At 46.6% G+C, this 15656-nt stretch overlaps 1 protein-coding gene across 2 annotated transcripts in view; it reads left to right on the top strand.

Moving 5' to 3' along the window:
* NR2C1 (nuclear receptor subfamily 2 group C member 1) overlaps positions 1-15656 on the top strand; it is a 614538-nt gene that overhangs the window by 560752 nt on the left and 38130 nt on the right. The gene's annotated exons all lie outside the window — the stretch shown is intronic.

Genomic DNA, 15656 nt, shown 5'->3' with positions numbered 1-15656 from the left:
GTTTAACCACGAGCGCTGATGAAACAGGTCTGCTCCGGTCGATGCAGAAAAGAGGACTGGGGTGTGGCGCCGGTGGGCAGGGTTAAGAGAGTGCATGCTCCCAAGGCCGCGGCGCCACGCACGCATGAATTTAAAGAAAAAGGGACGCTCCATGAAGGACAGAGGAAAGGGGACAAGACGTAGGAGTAGTGGTCGTAATACAAATTCACCCTCATGCAACTGAACACAGGAAAATTGTTGTGTGGCTGGGCTGCATGGTGTTAGTTTGGGAGCCCCTTTGCAGGACACACTGTGAAGCTGGAGTGGTTTTGAGGCATTCAAGAGATGGGATAGTTTTGATATCTCAGGGAGTGCATTCCAATGACGAGGGATTAAGAAAGCAGAAGGAGCAGGAGGAGACGCAGATGGGGCAGAGGACAGAGGTTAACGAAGTGGAGACCTTATAGTATCATCTGGGCATCCCTGGCCTGCCTTTGTTCACTGTTGTGGCAGAATTCAATTTTGTATGATCTACTGTTCCATTTTGAGACCCCACCCCCTGCCCCTGTTAGTTTTCTATGATCTCAGACTTATTTTTGTGGTCAGAGGCAACTCTCTTTTTTAATGTATGGTCCTATGGAAGCCCATTTGGCTCCTAGGACTGGGGTGATATCTCCATACATATCACCCTCCATTAGTAGCCCAATCTACTCTTTTGGTAGCCATTCAGGTACTAATACATTTTTTCAAGTCCTGCCCCCTCTGCCTTTGTTTTTGGGCCCGTTTTTGCTTTCGGGGACCCATGAGGCAAGCCTAAAACAGCCGGTGTGAAAACATTCTAATAACAGGAGGGGTCCTGGGAGTCTCTGCCAGACGTTAGTCCTGGTTACGAGAGACTTACCCAGAGTCTTTAGCTCACTATCTTTCACAGAGAAGAAATATCCCAAACATAACAGTCTTTGTCCTGCCCTGGGGCAGTCCAGCACCGAAATGCTAGGCAATTCTCCTCTGAACAAGAGTACCAACAGCATCCCCAGGCACGTGTTTCGGTCTGGTTGGACCTCATCAGTACGGAGGAACTGTGCCTCTCTAAGAATAGTGAGCAAGTGGTCCACGTCTGGATTCCCCTAGTAACTTAGGGTGGAACCCAAAGTTACTTGAAATATGAAGATAACAAGGGGGGGTCCTGGGAGACTCTCTGCCAGACATGAATCCTGGTTACAAGAGCCTTACCCAGAGTCTTTAGCTCACTATCTTTCACAGAGAAGAAATATCCCAAACATATCAGTCTTTGTCCTGCCCTAGGGCAGTCCAGCACCGAAATGCTAGGCAATTCTCCTCTGAACAAGAGTACCAACAGCAACCCCTGACACGTGTTTCGGTCTGGTTGGACCTCATCAGTAGGTTAGAGCTGTGCCTCAACCTGAGCCCAGCCCTGCACCCCTAGTAGCAGTTTGTAGTTTAGACTAGTCCTTAGCCCTAAACAGGTCTGCTAGGGTGGACCTGGATATTTCGCATTTGCTTGGGGCCAAAACCTTCATGTAAGAGATTGAGGGCCTGGTTTAGGCCAGTCCACGAGTGTATGAGAACATTTAGGAGCGCTCCTGTAAATGCCCCAAACTTTTCAGTGATTATTGCAGATTTACTTTAGATTTACTTGTCCGGTGGAGGATTTTACCACAAGGTGTCTGCAATTTTAGGACCAGGTCTGGCTATGCAGGCTTTGTTCGGTTTTTGGTTTTGGCTAATCAGTCATTCTTGGGCTGTCCTCATCCTCCCCCTGGTCCTTTCTCAGTGGCTGGGCCATGAGCTCTGTGCTGGGACCATTTCTGGGCATTTTGACTTCCATCATCCTATATTACTGCCTTGGTTGTGCACCTTGTGGTTGTAAGCTGCCATCATCGCAAAGGCTGATTACCTGGGTGGTCTTGGGTTGCCTGCACTATGGCTTCTTCTGTGGGAATGTTTTCTGCTGGCAGGCTGTGCTGTGCCTCCTTGCCCATTGAACTGTCTGAATATGCTTGGTCAGGTTCCTCAGTCGTCTTAGAGCTGCAAAACTTTGGGCTTTTCACACCTTGCAGGTGGGCACTCCTTTGAAGGGTGATGGTTCTTTTGGGTTGCCTGGGTCATCGCCGATCCAGTGATCAAGCCTCGGGGTGAACAGATCCTGCAACTCAAACTGTAAAGGAAGACTTACTAGTCATTCCTGAGATGCGTTTTCAGGCACTGCCACTATGTAATTAGCCCGGCACCTTAGGTTGGTGGGTTATTCAAGATACTTGTTATCAGGGGTCATCCATGGTCCATGGTTGTGGGTTTCAGCTGGTCCCCATGTATGACATTTTACCATACACTTGCGTTGTCTCAGCTTCCTTTCTTCCACAAGGGTCTCCAACCTGGGTTTGGAACTCTTATTGATGTTCGCCCTTTAGCACCCCCGTGGGGTAGGTTGCTGCCTTCTCTGGGGAAGAACTCAAACTTACCCAAATGTTCCAAATAAACGTGACAGTGCCTACAGACTTTATCCCATTTACTCTAGTTGTACTTACTACCCACCTGACTCAGATTTAACCAGGTCACACGTTGTATCACCTTGGGGGTCACTGGGAACATGATCTTCCATGCTTTGTTCGGGGGAGGGGTGCCCAGCGATTGCAGGTTTGAGTGCTTCTGGTCGGGTCCAACTTCAAGATGAAATACCAGAGGATGAAAAAATGCAGACACCTTCAGGACACTTCACAGGATAAAGGAAGGTGAGTTGCAGTGACAGTTGCAGGCGGATTTTAGATACGTTTTTTACGTGAGGTAAATCTACCTCACTTGTGAGAACCCCAGAATTTTTTGCTGGACTGGTAGATTTTCCCCCCTATACCTCGGGGAGTGGGAACCTTTTTCCACACTCACAGATCCTTTTAAACTTTTTATGGGTGTCTTCTTTTGTTTATTGGGTTTTCAAATTACAAGAGTAAAACAAAATACAATCAACATTTAACCTCCCAATCGTGCCCACCCCTCCCTAACCCTCATCCCCTTCTTCTTATCCCCCCCTTCCCTTGTACACAGGATAACAAATCTTTATTGAATTCAAAGTATATCCAGTATTCGTAGGATTTGTGTGCAGTGTTGTTCCATATAGTCTCTATGCAGAAAATTCAGGATTGGGCCCATTCAGATGAAAATGTGTGCTGTTCGCCTTGAATCAAATAGGTGACATCTCACATGCCTTCCGGCTCCCTCTCCCATCGCCTCCTCCTTGTTCTCCCCCCACCCCGCCCCCGATACAGTTGTTAAGTCGAAATATGCGATGGAAGCATCACTTTGACAATGTGTTGCATAATGTTCACAGTAGTCATGCAGGTCTATCTCCTCCGATCAGTTTTTGCCAACAGTTTTCCTCATCCAAAAGGGTGAAGGTAGAAAGGGTACCGTTCAGGTATAAAGAGCATATGTTATGGTATGTTATTTTACTTTGCATTTTTATAGTGCCTTATCTCTCGTGTCGCCAGACAAACCTAAAGCAGATGGCGAATGGTTTCCTTCTTCGTGGTGGACTTGCAGAGTCGACAACAATTTGGCAGCGCTAAGCCTCTGATGGCCAATATTTCATTTGTTTCCAGTAGGTTCCAACGAATTTTCATGAAGAAGTTAGGCGCTCCTCTGTTCGGAAATAGGTTGATGTAAGTTTGAAGGGTGTCCAATTTCTTAAAGATCGGAGTAAGGTGAGTCGTGAGTTTGTTTTTGTTGGCCGTTTCTAATGATCTTTCCATCCAGAAAAGGATGGAAATTGGACTGGATGGTCCATCCAGAGAATTGGACTGGATGGACCATCCAGTCCAATTCTCTGATCTTTTTTATTACTTTTACTGGGTTGTTCACAAGCTCGTCATCCCAGCTTTCCACCGACTGTAAGAGGGCCACATTTTCTGCTTTCCATTTAGACAGCATTTTACAGGACCCAGACAGTAGTTCTTGGTTTATCAGTCGATAGACCTATGGAGTGTCTTTCAGTATACATTTTCCTGTATAACATTATACTATTGGAATCTACTGATGTCTTCAGTGATGAGAGACTAAGTTCACATCTAATCATTGTAACTGGAGTAGACATCGGTAGACCAAAAATTGATCTCCAGAAGATTGATTCCAATTTAGACCATAACTCAGAAGGGAGATTGGGCATGGCATCTGAGCCATAAATTAAAGATGGTATAACCTTTTTTTATAAAAATCTCTGACCATGATTGTCGAGAAGCGACCATATTTGGTATCAATTGCTTTCCCCTGGGCCGCCAGTTTTTTCATTTTGTCATAGAGATCCTCCTGCATGGCTTTTTCTTTCGCCGTGCTGTCCAGGGTGACACCTAAGTACTTAAAGTCGCTGACTCTTTCCACTATGGCAGTACCCAGACGAAGAGAGATCTTTTCTTTCTTAGTTGTTTTTTCGATTACCATCATTTTTGTTTTATCTTCATTAATGTCAAAGTTATTTTCTGCCATATATTGCTGTAGGTTTTTTAATTGCCGTTGTAGACCTATTGGAATGTGGTCTAAGAGGATCAGGTAGTCTGCATACAGCAGATGACTGATCTGTTCACCACCAAGTTTTGGTGGAAATGATCGTATTGACTTTTCTGACTCCTGAAAATCACCTAGCTAAGTCCAAAACAATGCCGGTGCCAGAGGGCAGCCCTGTTTCACACTTCTGGCCGTGTTGATCTCTACTAAGGGAGTCCCTTGCTGGTTCAAACGGACTCGCATTGTAGTATTGGAGTACAAGGCTTTAATTGGCTCAGTATTTCGTTTGGGCAATTCCAGGAGGAGAGTTTCCACCACAGTCTCGAACCGTCAACTCGGTCAAACGCCTGAGTAAGGTCGACAAAGGCGGTGAATATTCAAGGGCTACCTTTCAAGATCTTACTTTTCAAAGTGCTCAAAATGAGTATATTCGCGTTCGTGCCCATGTTGTTTTTGAACCCTGTTTGTAGGTGATCTTGACAGTGGGCTTTACTAGCCCATGATGTAAAGTGTTAAAGAAGCAGTGAACCAAAAACTTTGCCTACGGGGTCTAAGAGGGCAATTGGGCGGTAATTGGCTGGATCAGCCCTGTTTCCCTTTTTATAATTAGGGACTATGTTTGCTGAATTCCATGATGGCGGGATAGTTTTTGAGTCTGCACAGCGTCTAAAGATCATACTTAGAAGGGATGACCAGGCTTCAGGGCGAGTTTCAAATCAAGGTTTGTCATACCATCCGGTCCTGGAGCACGTGACGCTTTTAGTTTTCTTATTAGATCAAAGATATCATCTTTGTTGTCCAGCCGTATCCATGAGGAGTCACATCTGCCTTTGTCCCCCTGAGAAAATTTTGGAAGTTGGAAGAGGGTCTTAAAGTAGGTCTCTCATGTCGATTCCTCTATTGCATTCTGTTGAGACGGAAGGGCTCCAGCTGATGTTGAGTGTAGTAGGGACCAAAAATCTCTGGCATGGTTGCCATTTATGGCTTTTAAGATGTTCTCAGCATCTTTTTGATACAATATGGCCTGATGGGCCCTCAACCATGCTTTGTAGGCTCTTTGTGCCTCAGAGGTGGTACTTGGGGCAGTCTTAGGATCTAGTTTTAATGCCTGTCTTCTAATCCTCCTTAAAACCCGCCTTTTTTCTGCCACCAGCTTGTCGTATACATGTTTTTGTTGTAGATTGGGTGTCTCCTTCTTCCCTGATGAAACTTTATAAATATTTAATAGCGGGGTATAATCCACCTCAATGTGGCTTTCACAGTTTTTTAGATCACTGTAAGTCTCTGTTAGAGAGTTGATAGCCCTTTCTGTCATTCTGAGTCTTGTTCCTTGGTTACTTAACTCAAGGTGAGATATCATTTTTGCATGGATTAGGGGACTTGAAGACCCAAGTGGTTTGCAGGAGATTGTGGTCACTTGCAGGGGTCCTCACCACGTCAAAGGATGTTGTTAGTTGCAGTAGAGATCTTGTCACAAAAATGAGATAAATCGTAGATTGGGAGCCAGCTCGTTCCCAGGTCGGTGGACTATTAGGATCGCTAAAGACTGAATCAAGGTTGGAAAAGTACCTTGATTTCATCAGCTTCATCCATTGAATAGCTCTCTGGTCAATAGGCGATTTCTTGGGTTTTCGTTTCTTGTCGTCGATTTTGTCTTGGTAGTTAATGTTTAAATCACAGCATATTACGATGTGGTCCGCTTGGTAGATTGCTTGGATCCAGTCAATTTCAGTCTCTTTCACATTAAGGAATTTTGCAGATTCAATAGTAGCAGGATTCCAGTAAACGCTGATAATGATAACCAACTTTGTAAGAGCCTTGTTTCTCTCCATGTCAATTGTGGTCCAGTTTAGCTTCACCACCAGCATGGATTGGTTTTCTTTGAGTTTTTGGACGCATGTAAGGCCACGTCCATTTCGAATTGCGATTAATAACTCTGCAGTAGGGCGTTCTGTGATACCCTTTTTAGCTGGAGCTGTGTTGATCTCATAGCCGTCCAGGGTGGGGCTTTAGATGAGCCAAGTCTCTTTGAGACATATAATGTCATAATCGCCCCGTTTTATAATGCCCTTAACTGTTAAGAGTAGAAATCCCTGGGTGTTCCAAGATCACATCTTGATTACATCTTGATCAGTTGACAGTCTGAGGTCGTTCATAGGGTTGAGCTCTTTAGACTCGAGTGGCTATCTTTGACATTGGATCGGCGGGGCTTTCGGAAGCCATGACCACATAGTCTGGAGTGAGAGACCTGATTGTGATCTTGTCGTAGGGCAGATATCATTCTGGACGTTTCTTGAGATTTTCGAAGTTCTCTTGATGTGTAGTCCTCAGTTTGAATACTCAAGTTGGGAAGATTATCTTGAGCTACTTTCCCATTTACTTTCGAGGTATTGTTATGGATGAGGTTAGAAGACTGATCCGGTGCCTTTGGCCTCACTGCCATCAATTTTTGGTGGTGGCTGATGGGCTGGATCACGCTAGCCACTGAAGTAGTTTGTTTTCTTAGATGCTCTTTGGTAGGCAGGCAAAACCGATTTGAATCGGTTATCCTGTTGGTGAGTTTCCAGGTACTTTCTTCTTTCTGTTTGTGTACTCTCCTTGATTTTTCTAGATGATTCGGTTAGGTCGTAGCCCATGATTTGAAGGTCTTCTGCCGCTGCTCTTAAATGGTTATTCACGGAAGATGACGTAATGTACAAGTGGGAAATAGCCCTTAAATGCTTGTGGCTTGGGCCGACAATTTGCAGGTCCGATAACTTTACTGAACGTAGTTTCGGAATATGATAGAATAGTTCAATTACCGCTCTTCTATTTAGGACGACATCATCATGATTTCCAGGGATCTGTTCTAACTTAAGTATCCATCTGGTTTGTTGCCTTCTTTGAGATTTTTTATGGTAGATGTCCGTCATTGATTTATAGGTTGCACGTGAAGATCGCTTATCTTGTATTGGGTAGGGGGACCTTCTAGGTCGTTCAATAGCTGAATGAGCTGAATTTTTCCTGGGGCGCCGGTGGTCGGCAATCTCCTCAGAGTGGTGTCTGAATATGTCCCGTTTTCCTACATCAGGATTTCGTTGATTCTTTGATGGTTTTGAAGGGTTAGTTAGGCGGTGGGCCTGGTCTTTGAGATTGTTGCTACACTTCGTGACAAAAGGCATCTTCGGTCCTCAAGAGTAAGGAAGGGTGATTGTGGAGTTCCAGGAGCATCGTTATTAGATTGTAGAGATTGAGTGATCGCTTTTTTGAGTTGCTGAATTTTCTTGGATCTCTGAATGAGAGCTTGTAGTAATGTTAGTTATGTGTTGCGTAATGTTCATCAGCTCTTCATTGGCTAAGAAATCCTCCATCGTTCTAGGAGATTGGCTGATTATCTCAATATCTTTTGTTTGGCTTTCTTGAACTTCTTTAGGTGCTGTTTTTGGAATTGTCCAAGCCGTTGGAATTTTTAGAAGCAGAGTTAATTATATCGTTTTACGTATGGCTGTGCCCAGCTGATGGAAAATAGGTTACAATGTGGTTTATCACTAGGTATCACTTTCGCCCCTTTAATATCTTTAGTAGTGGACTTAATGGTTGGTGAGACCTCTGTGGCTGTTAGTCAATAAAAGGAAGGGTTTGGGTACCCTCTGCCAAGTTTTTTCCGGTTTGAGGCAAATGCCTTTGGTCCGGTGTTGCTTCTTGTAAATTTAGGGCTAAGGAAGGTTGGTAGTCCAGGGATGAATATGAAGACTTTGATTTTGACTCTAACGCCATGATGTAACCTTCAAGAAAAATCAGTTTGGTTAACATCATTGCTTGAATCGATGTGTGGTCTTTAAGTGCGTCCCCAATAGTCTTACAGTTTAGTAAAGGGTATTAGGGCGATAGTTATTGCCGACATCAATGTGCACATGTCTGTTTTTTTGGATGGCGTTTCTCTGCCTGTGGTTGTTTTGGGAAGATGGTCTACCCTTTGCTGGGGATGATAACCGAGAGGTTAGTGGTGTACCTACTAAGGGCGATATTGTGTTGAATTGATCTGAGGAAAATCTTCAAGGTAAACTAATTATCTCAGTTTATATGGGAAGAATCAAGAGGTATCTCGAATTGACGTTTCTTTTTCTTTTTCTGAATATGGTTATTCTCGAGAAGGTTTTCCATACTTCCCTCGTTGACCTTGTTTGTCCTTTCTGGAACTGGGTCTACTGAATTTCCAACAGAGTCCATGGTGTTGACCGGCTCAGTGAAGATATCATTGGTTTTTCGGTTTGTTCTCGCATCTCTTTGTGATGATGATTTTGTCTGGACAAGGGACTTCGTGCCGGAAAGTATCTCATTTAGTTCATTAGGACCATCTTTTGGCTGGTCGGTGGCTGGTAGAAATCTTTGTTCATCAGATTTCTTTTGATCATCATGGGTACGTTGGTCATCATGATTTTGGGCCAAGTTCCTTATGTGAGTTGGAGTATTTAACAGAGGGTTGGTATCTGGATTGGGCCTCTTAGAAGACTTGATTGCCTCAGTGTTCATGTTGTCGTCTAAAGAGGGTCTCGTTTCTTGTGTATCGTTTTCAATTTCCTTTTTACTGTAATTGCAAGCTTCAAGTTGAAGAGACTCAGAAAATTCTTGAACTCCTACCTCTTTTGTGGACTTCGAGGATGTTGGGGAGTTCATGAAAGAGAGGGTTCTAGCCAATTCTTTCTCAGAGGGTGAAGAGGCAGTCATTGGAGGGGCGAAAAAATGTATTGTCTGATTAAGATGCTTGTTTTCTCGTAGAGATGGTAAAGTGGACTTCCGGGTTGCAATGGCCAGCCTGCGCTGCTTACGTGGTGGTGTGTTGTCGTATACTGCTTCAAGAATCTCTGCATCCATAAGTTCTTGCCACTTTTCTTGAATAGCTTTACAATATTTACAAAAGAAGTCTGATAATAGTTTGAGCGGGGGTCGGATTTCTTTTGTACCCTTTCTTGTGGAATTTTGGCCCGCACGGCAAGATTTATTATTGCTACCAGGCTTTTGGGAGGGTCTTAGCCGCATAGATTGTTTCGTTGCTTTTTTTTTTATTATGGTGCATAGCCTCGGGTTCTTCAATAATATCTCTGGCATTTCGTGATTTTTTTTCAATTTTAGGGTCACTTAAGTCAACTTCAACATAGGTTGCAGCCGATGTCACTTTGTCATCATTTGTGACAGGTTTGTTTGCATCAGTAGGGGCTGTGTGTGTTAGTTTTCCGTGGATCAGGGCCTTAACAGTCAATGTGGTAGTAGGCAGAGCCGAGGGCTGAAGGCGGCTCCTCCTTCCTTTGAGTGACGCGACGCACGCGTCTCCCGATGCCAGCTGCGAGGGAGACCCCACGGGCCCCACACCGAAGGGGTCCACCCCGCAATCCTCTGGACCTCCGGCCGGGGTCCCAGCAGCGCCGCCCTCGAGGGCAGATCCTCACCCAGAAGCTCCAGACCGGGAACCAACGACGACCACCCCCGGACATCATGCGCACCGGCCGAGCCGGGGAGCTCAACGCCACCCCCCTCCGGAGGACGGCGGAGCTCTGGGCAGGGCAGGACAAGCAAGAGTCTGCACAGGGGGCCGCGAAAGCCCGCTCCACAAGGCGAACACTTTGTCACAAGGATCAATCGAGGTTAGTCTTTGGTCCTGAAGTAGAGCTTCATTGCACTGTGTTGAAACAATAGGATTTTCACAAAAGACTACGGGTAGAGCAGATTTAGTATGTTCCGTACTCGCGTGACTCTCGATACTTTCCACGGCAGGAATCAAATTACTAGGAGCTTTAGGTGGTTGCTGCAGCTCTGCTGCTTCGATTGGAAGCTCCGTACGGGAGCGTGAGCTCCTCAAGCGACATCCTGGGTCGTCTTCTGAGTGTAGAAAGGGAGCTGGCGGGGGAGCCATCTTTGCAATCTTTGCAGTCTTGCCTGGCATGACTGCAAGACTGCCATTCTCCGCCACTCCGCAGAGTAAATGAGGCTTTATGGAGGTCTCTAGCACACACCTCCTCTGCAGGTGAAGAGTTTAGACAGGGACAACAGACTAGGAAACAGATGTCAAAGGCAGTAAAACTGCCACTCTCCCGCTCCCTCATTGCGATTGAGGTGGTAGACCAGGTTCCCATTCCTTAGCAGGGGTTGTGATTTTATTCCTGCATCTTTGCTATTCAGAAGAAGAGCCAGGCTGGCATAAAACTGGTCCTAGATCTTTCCTTCTTAAACCTGTACCTGCCTCTGCAGAAGTTCAAAATAGTGACTCCAGCTCTGATAGCAGAGACGCTGTGTGGTGGAGACTTGACATGCTCCCTGGATGTTAGGCAAAGTTTGTATGCAGTACCCTTTGGGACTACTACACACAACTAGGACACCAGGTGTAAGCAAAACCAACCTTTGGTAGAAGTCTGTACTACATAGATTTTGGTAGCGGAGATGAGCAGCCAGGCTTATCTCAAGAGGGGAATGTGAGCAGTAATGATGTTACACAGAGGTCTACAATCACAGGTGTTCAAATAAACTTACACTCAAGGTTTCTTTGTTAAATACTTACTAATTTATTTAACTGTCAGTTATAAAACATTCATAAGAAGGAGGCAATATAATCACACACAAATACACTTCAGTACTGTACGCTCTTAAGTTTCTGAGGCATTCAGAATACTTTGAAGGAGGAGCAAAAAGACATAGGTTATCAGAACATAAAAAGAATACAATTATTTCTTAGACAGTGCAAATATTTTGAGTTCACCAGAAGAGTCAATTCAATAGGCTAGGCCAAAGTCAATGGGCTAAAGTCTTAGTTAGGATAAAGCAGTTCTGGTAAGTAAACGGAAAAGTCTCTGCCAAAGTTCTTAGAAGTAGCCTGTAAAAAGAAGAATCATATCTTGGGTCACAAGCTGATTAGGCCTGTGAGTTGCAAAACAAGCACTTTCACCACGAGAGGTAAGTACTCTGTCTCATTTCACAGTACCTTACAAATGAAGAAAAAGATGCAGCTGAAGACTTCTGTTGCTGACAGTTCCTGCAGATCTCGCTGTTCCTGGGTCTCAGTCGTGGCGACAAGAGGGAGGTTGTCGGGGGCCTCCTGCACTGGGACAGTCAAAGGCTGGCACTTGGCAAACTTCAATTTCGGTTCCTGTGAGTAAAGCACACAAACTGGTGTTCCTCTCCCTGGTTATATGGTTTCCTGCAGCACTGTGAGGAAATTCAACCAGCTCCGAGATAAGGTGTCCAGGTGGCTTGTTGTCGAGTTGATTGGTCCCACCAACTCAAACGGAGAAGTCGTCCTTGAAGGGGCTTCTCTGTCGAGGTGAAATTGGAGATTCGGGCCTGCAGCAGGGCTTCACCGGGTAAACCAATGGTCCAGGAGTTGCAGCAGCCGTCCTCTTCAAGCTTGTCTTCGGTTCTTTTGTTCCAGTGACTAAGCACAGGGAGTTTTGGGAACCTTCCTTGCTTCCTGCCCTGCCAGACACGCTGGAGCAAAAGGCGGGCTGCACCAGTGAATCCTGCCAAAGACCAAACCTTGTTTGGCGGGCAGAGTAAATCGCAAGAAGGACCTTTCCACAAAGAAATGGCGAAAAAAGAAGAGCAGGACCTGTTTTTACAGAGAGGGCTCAGATGCCATCTTGAAAAACATGGCTTCCGTGATGTAACGCTACCGGTGGTGTTCGTGGTCGGGAAAAATCATGGTAGTTCGTTGTAAAACCACTGCCACCAGCCATTTCGAGAGGAAAGGGTAGCATTTGACTGCTACATGAGTATCTAGACACAGGGGATACTAAGTAACCCCTCCAGCACGCTATTGTTAGATAGGGTGTGCTGGGTCTAGGAATTTAAAAAAGACTAGTAAAGTCAATTTCACTTTACTTACTCTGGGAAACAGTAGTTTATCCCAGAGAAGGTATTTAAACCTTGGGAAGCCTGAAAATGTTTCCCTGTGCCACTGCACTAAGGGTGCTGTGTGACACAATTGAAAAGATGATGCCTATGGAGTTGGTTACACTCCATAACCAAAAGAAACAAACGCAGAAAACACATTGAATCAAAAAAGTTCAAAGTCCCAAAGTTTAGCAAAAGAGCTCTGGGGGGCTCGAAGGTGGGAGGAATTGGCACATTTATGAGAATTCTCCCTAACACTGGATTTGAAGGAAACATATTTACACGCCCCAATAGCGTAGTCGAATCGACCTTTCCTCAGGTTTCGGGTCATCGGTCTGCATTTCCAATACAAGGTACTATGATTCGGCCCGAGTTAAGCGCCCAGGGTCTTCACAAGGCTCATGCATGCAGTCGTGGCTCTGCTCCGGGCGAAGGGCCATCATGTATACCCGTACCTCGACAGCTGGTTAGTTCTAGCAGGGTCTCCGGAGCAAGCAAGTATTCAGCCGCCAGGCTCATGAGCACACTCTACGAGCTACAACAGACACAAACACTGGTATTCTTGGGTCTTCAGTGGGACACAAAGAGGCAAATGGTGTTCCTCACAAGGGACAAGGTGGCAACTATCAAGGCTGCTGTGGGTCACTTCCACAGCAGGACTGTAACTACAGCATGGTGGTATCAGCACCTATTGGGTGTGATGGCGGCCTGTCTCCTGGCAGTTCCGTACACCAGGATACAAATGAGGAGGCTGCAAATACATTTTTCAGCTCCCAGGGATCAGGAATCGGGAGATCGGGGTGCAGCGATCACCATACCCGTGGACCTGCACGAGGACCTGGTGTGGTGGAGGCAGGAGTACAACCTTGTGGCGGGCAGACCCTTCAGACTACCTAAGGAGGACCACACCATCGGACAACTACGAGTGGCAGTTGAACAAGAAGGTACTTACGGAAACTTTCAACAGGTGGTGTCACCCGAGCATAGACCTGTTTGTGATAGAGAGCAACCAGATATGCCAGCGGTTCGCCTACTGGTGTAGCCGGGGCCAGGGCTCCATGGGGGACGCGCTACAGATTATGGAATGGAATGTGGGCCTATGCGTCTCCACCCCCTTTTCTCCCCAAAGTCCTAGACAAGAACAGGGAAGCCTGCCAGCTGCCTCTCATTCTAATAGCTCCCCAGGGCCCAGCCAGGCTGTGGTTTTTGGATCTGCTGCATTTGTCGGACCAACCCCCGGTCCCCCTCCCACTCTGACCGGACCCTCTCCTGGTACAGGAAGGAGGAGCGGTGATCCATCCCTCCCCGGAGAAACAAGGCCTAGCATTCTGGCCCCTGAGCAGGTAATGCTTCAACATCTCCAGTTGTCTACACGGAAACAGTACAAGGGCAAATGGACCAGGTTCTGCTTCTGGGACAAAGAAAATGGAGCGGACCCACTGATGTGCACGCTAGACCAGGTGCTATACTTCTCTGCTTATTTAGGTAGATCATGGGTACAGGTGGACACTTGCAGACATACCTGGCAGCCATCGGGGCATACAGGAACTCAGACAGGCATTCCTTTTCGTCCGACTCAGTGGTCAAATGGCATCTAGTGGGGCTAACAAGAGTGCACTCTCCGGTCTGGCGCCCACTGTCATGACCACTGCTTCCAAGGAGTCAGGACCAACCCAACACCCTTGGAAGCAGGCTCATAACATATACCATCGGCGCCAGCCAGTCCCAATGGGGACCTTTTGGACCCTGTCCTGGCACCGGTGGTGCCAGGCTCATAAAATGGACCAGTCCCGGCACAGGAAGCGCCGGGCTCATAACAAGTGTGAAAGTGCTTGGGTGGACCTACCTGCAGCAGACCATGCTGCTTACTTACCAGCAGAATGATGTTTCATTCTCTTCTGACAGGGACTACTTTTTCTTCTGGGTGGGGCAGGCACCACTCCCTGGATCATTGATGCTGGAACCCTTCTGGAAGCAGGAACTCTTTTTTCCTGGGCGAGGCTGTGGAAGGAGACACCTAAGCACTCCTGTGGGCTATTTAAACCACACCCGATTGGTGCAGCGTGCTTCGCGTTATTCTGCATCTGCAGCAGGACGCTCACCGTGTCAGCTCCAGGGAATCTTCAGCTCCGGATCCTGTGAATAAGAAAATTACCTGCTGGAACCAATCTGCAGTCTTCAGCAACTCCTGCAAAAACAAAAGGCACAGGTTAGGCAAAAGCAAGGTTGGCGCTTCAACTTACCCGATCCATCGGCAGCATCCAAGGCGTTTTTTTCTGCATTTCTCGTCCGGCATCGGGCCTGCAAAGACAAAGAACATTGGTTACTAATGCTTAGTTGCAAAACGACTTACCTGCGTTACGCTCGCCCCAACTCTGCTCGCGCCGCATTCCATCACCTGTAAAGACAAAAAGAGACATTAAGGTGCATTCTACAGCCCTAGAGCAGCCTTTCTTCTTACGTGCCATCCTATTCTCCATCTTCTTGCTTCGTTAATTGCCACGAACTGGGAGGGCGTCTTCTTTGGCACCGGCAGCAACTGAAAAGGAAAAAGACATAGACATTAAAAGAGAGCAATCTAAAAAGAACTTTAATACTTACAAGTCACGCTCGTGCAGCAAACGGCGGCATCGCTCTCAAATCACCCTCTGCAATCAAGAGGCTGAACTCTAATCCAGTGAAGTAACTGGACCCAGCGCCCCTGCACAAGACGCAGGATGGAGAGCCCGGCATTCACCTATTTAAGGTGAGCGCGACTACAACCCAGTACCACGGGGAGAGAGGGAGAGAGGGGCTTGGAACTTCTCCCAACCTTCCAGCTACTAATACCTAGATTTTCTACTTGCAGACACCTCACCCTTCGGGTCAAATTTTCAGTGAAGAAGGGGCCTAATCCGGGAGCCAAACGAATCCTACGCCTAACGCTGAAGACGGTTTCACCGCCCAGTCAAGACCCGTGCCTCCGAGGGAATCAGGTGAGCGTTACAGAACGCAAAGCCTTACCACATATTTCCCGCCCAGGCGCAATGGAAACTTCAGACACAGACCAATTGGCCCAGTTACTTGGGGAGTTGAGGGCAGAAGTACACGCAGCACGCCAGGAAACAAATGCCTTAAGGAGGGAGTTAGTGGTCTCTAAGGAACGAACAGACGACTTGGCTAGACAATTACTGCAAGCCCAAGCGGGACAAACTCCTCTGCCTACTCCTAGTGGGAGTCATGCTCCAACGACTTCTACCAATCCGGTGCACATTAACCTACCAGGAAATGTACCTTTGGCTCCGCTCGAGCGCTTTTCAGGT

The sequence above is a fragment of the Ambystoma mexicanum genome, chromosome 12 (genome assembly GCF_040938575.1).
Source record: "Ambystoma mexicanum isolate Mex_15411 chromosome 12, UKY_AmexF1_1, whole genome shotgun sequence".
Classification (NCBI taxonomy): domain Eukaryota; kingdom Metazoa; phylum Chordata; class Amphibia; order Caudata; family Ambystomatidae; genus Ambystoma; species Ambystoma mexicanum.
Note: the sequence above shows the minus strand (reverse complement) of the source record. Positions and strands in the feature narration are given on the sequence as shown.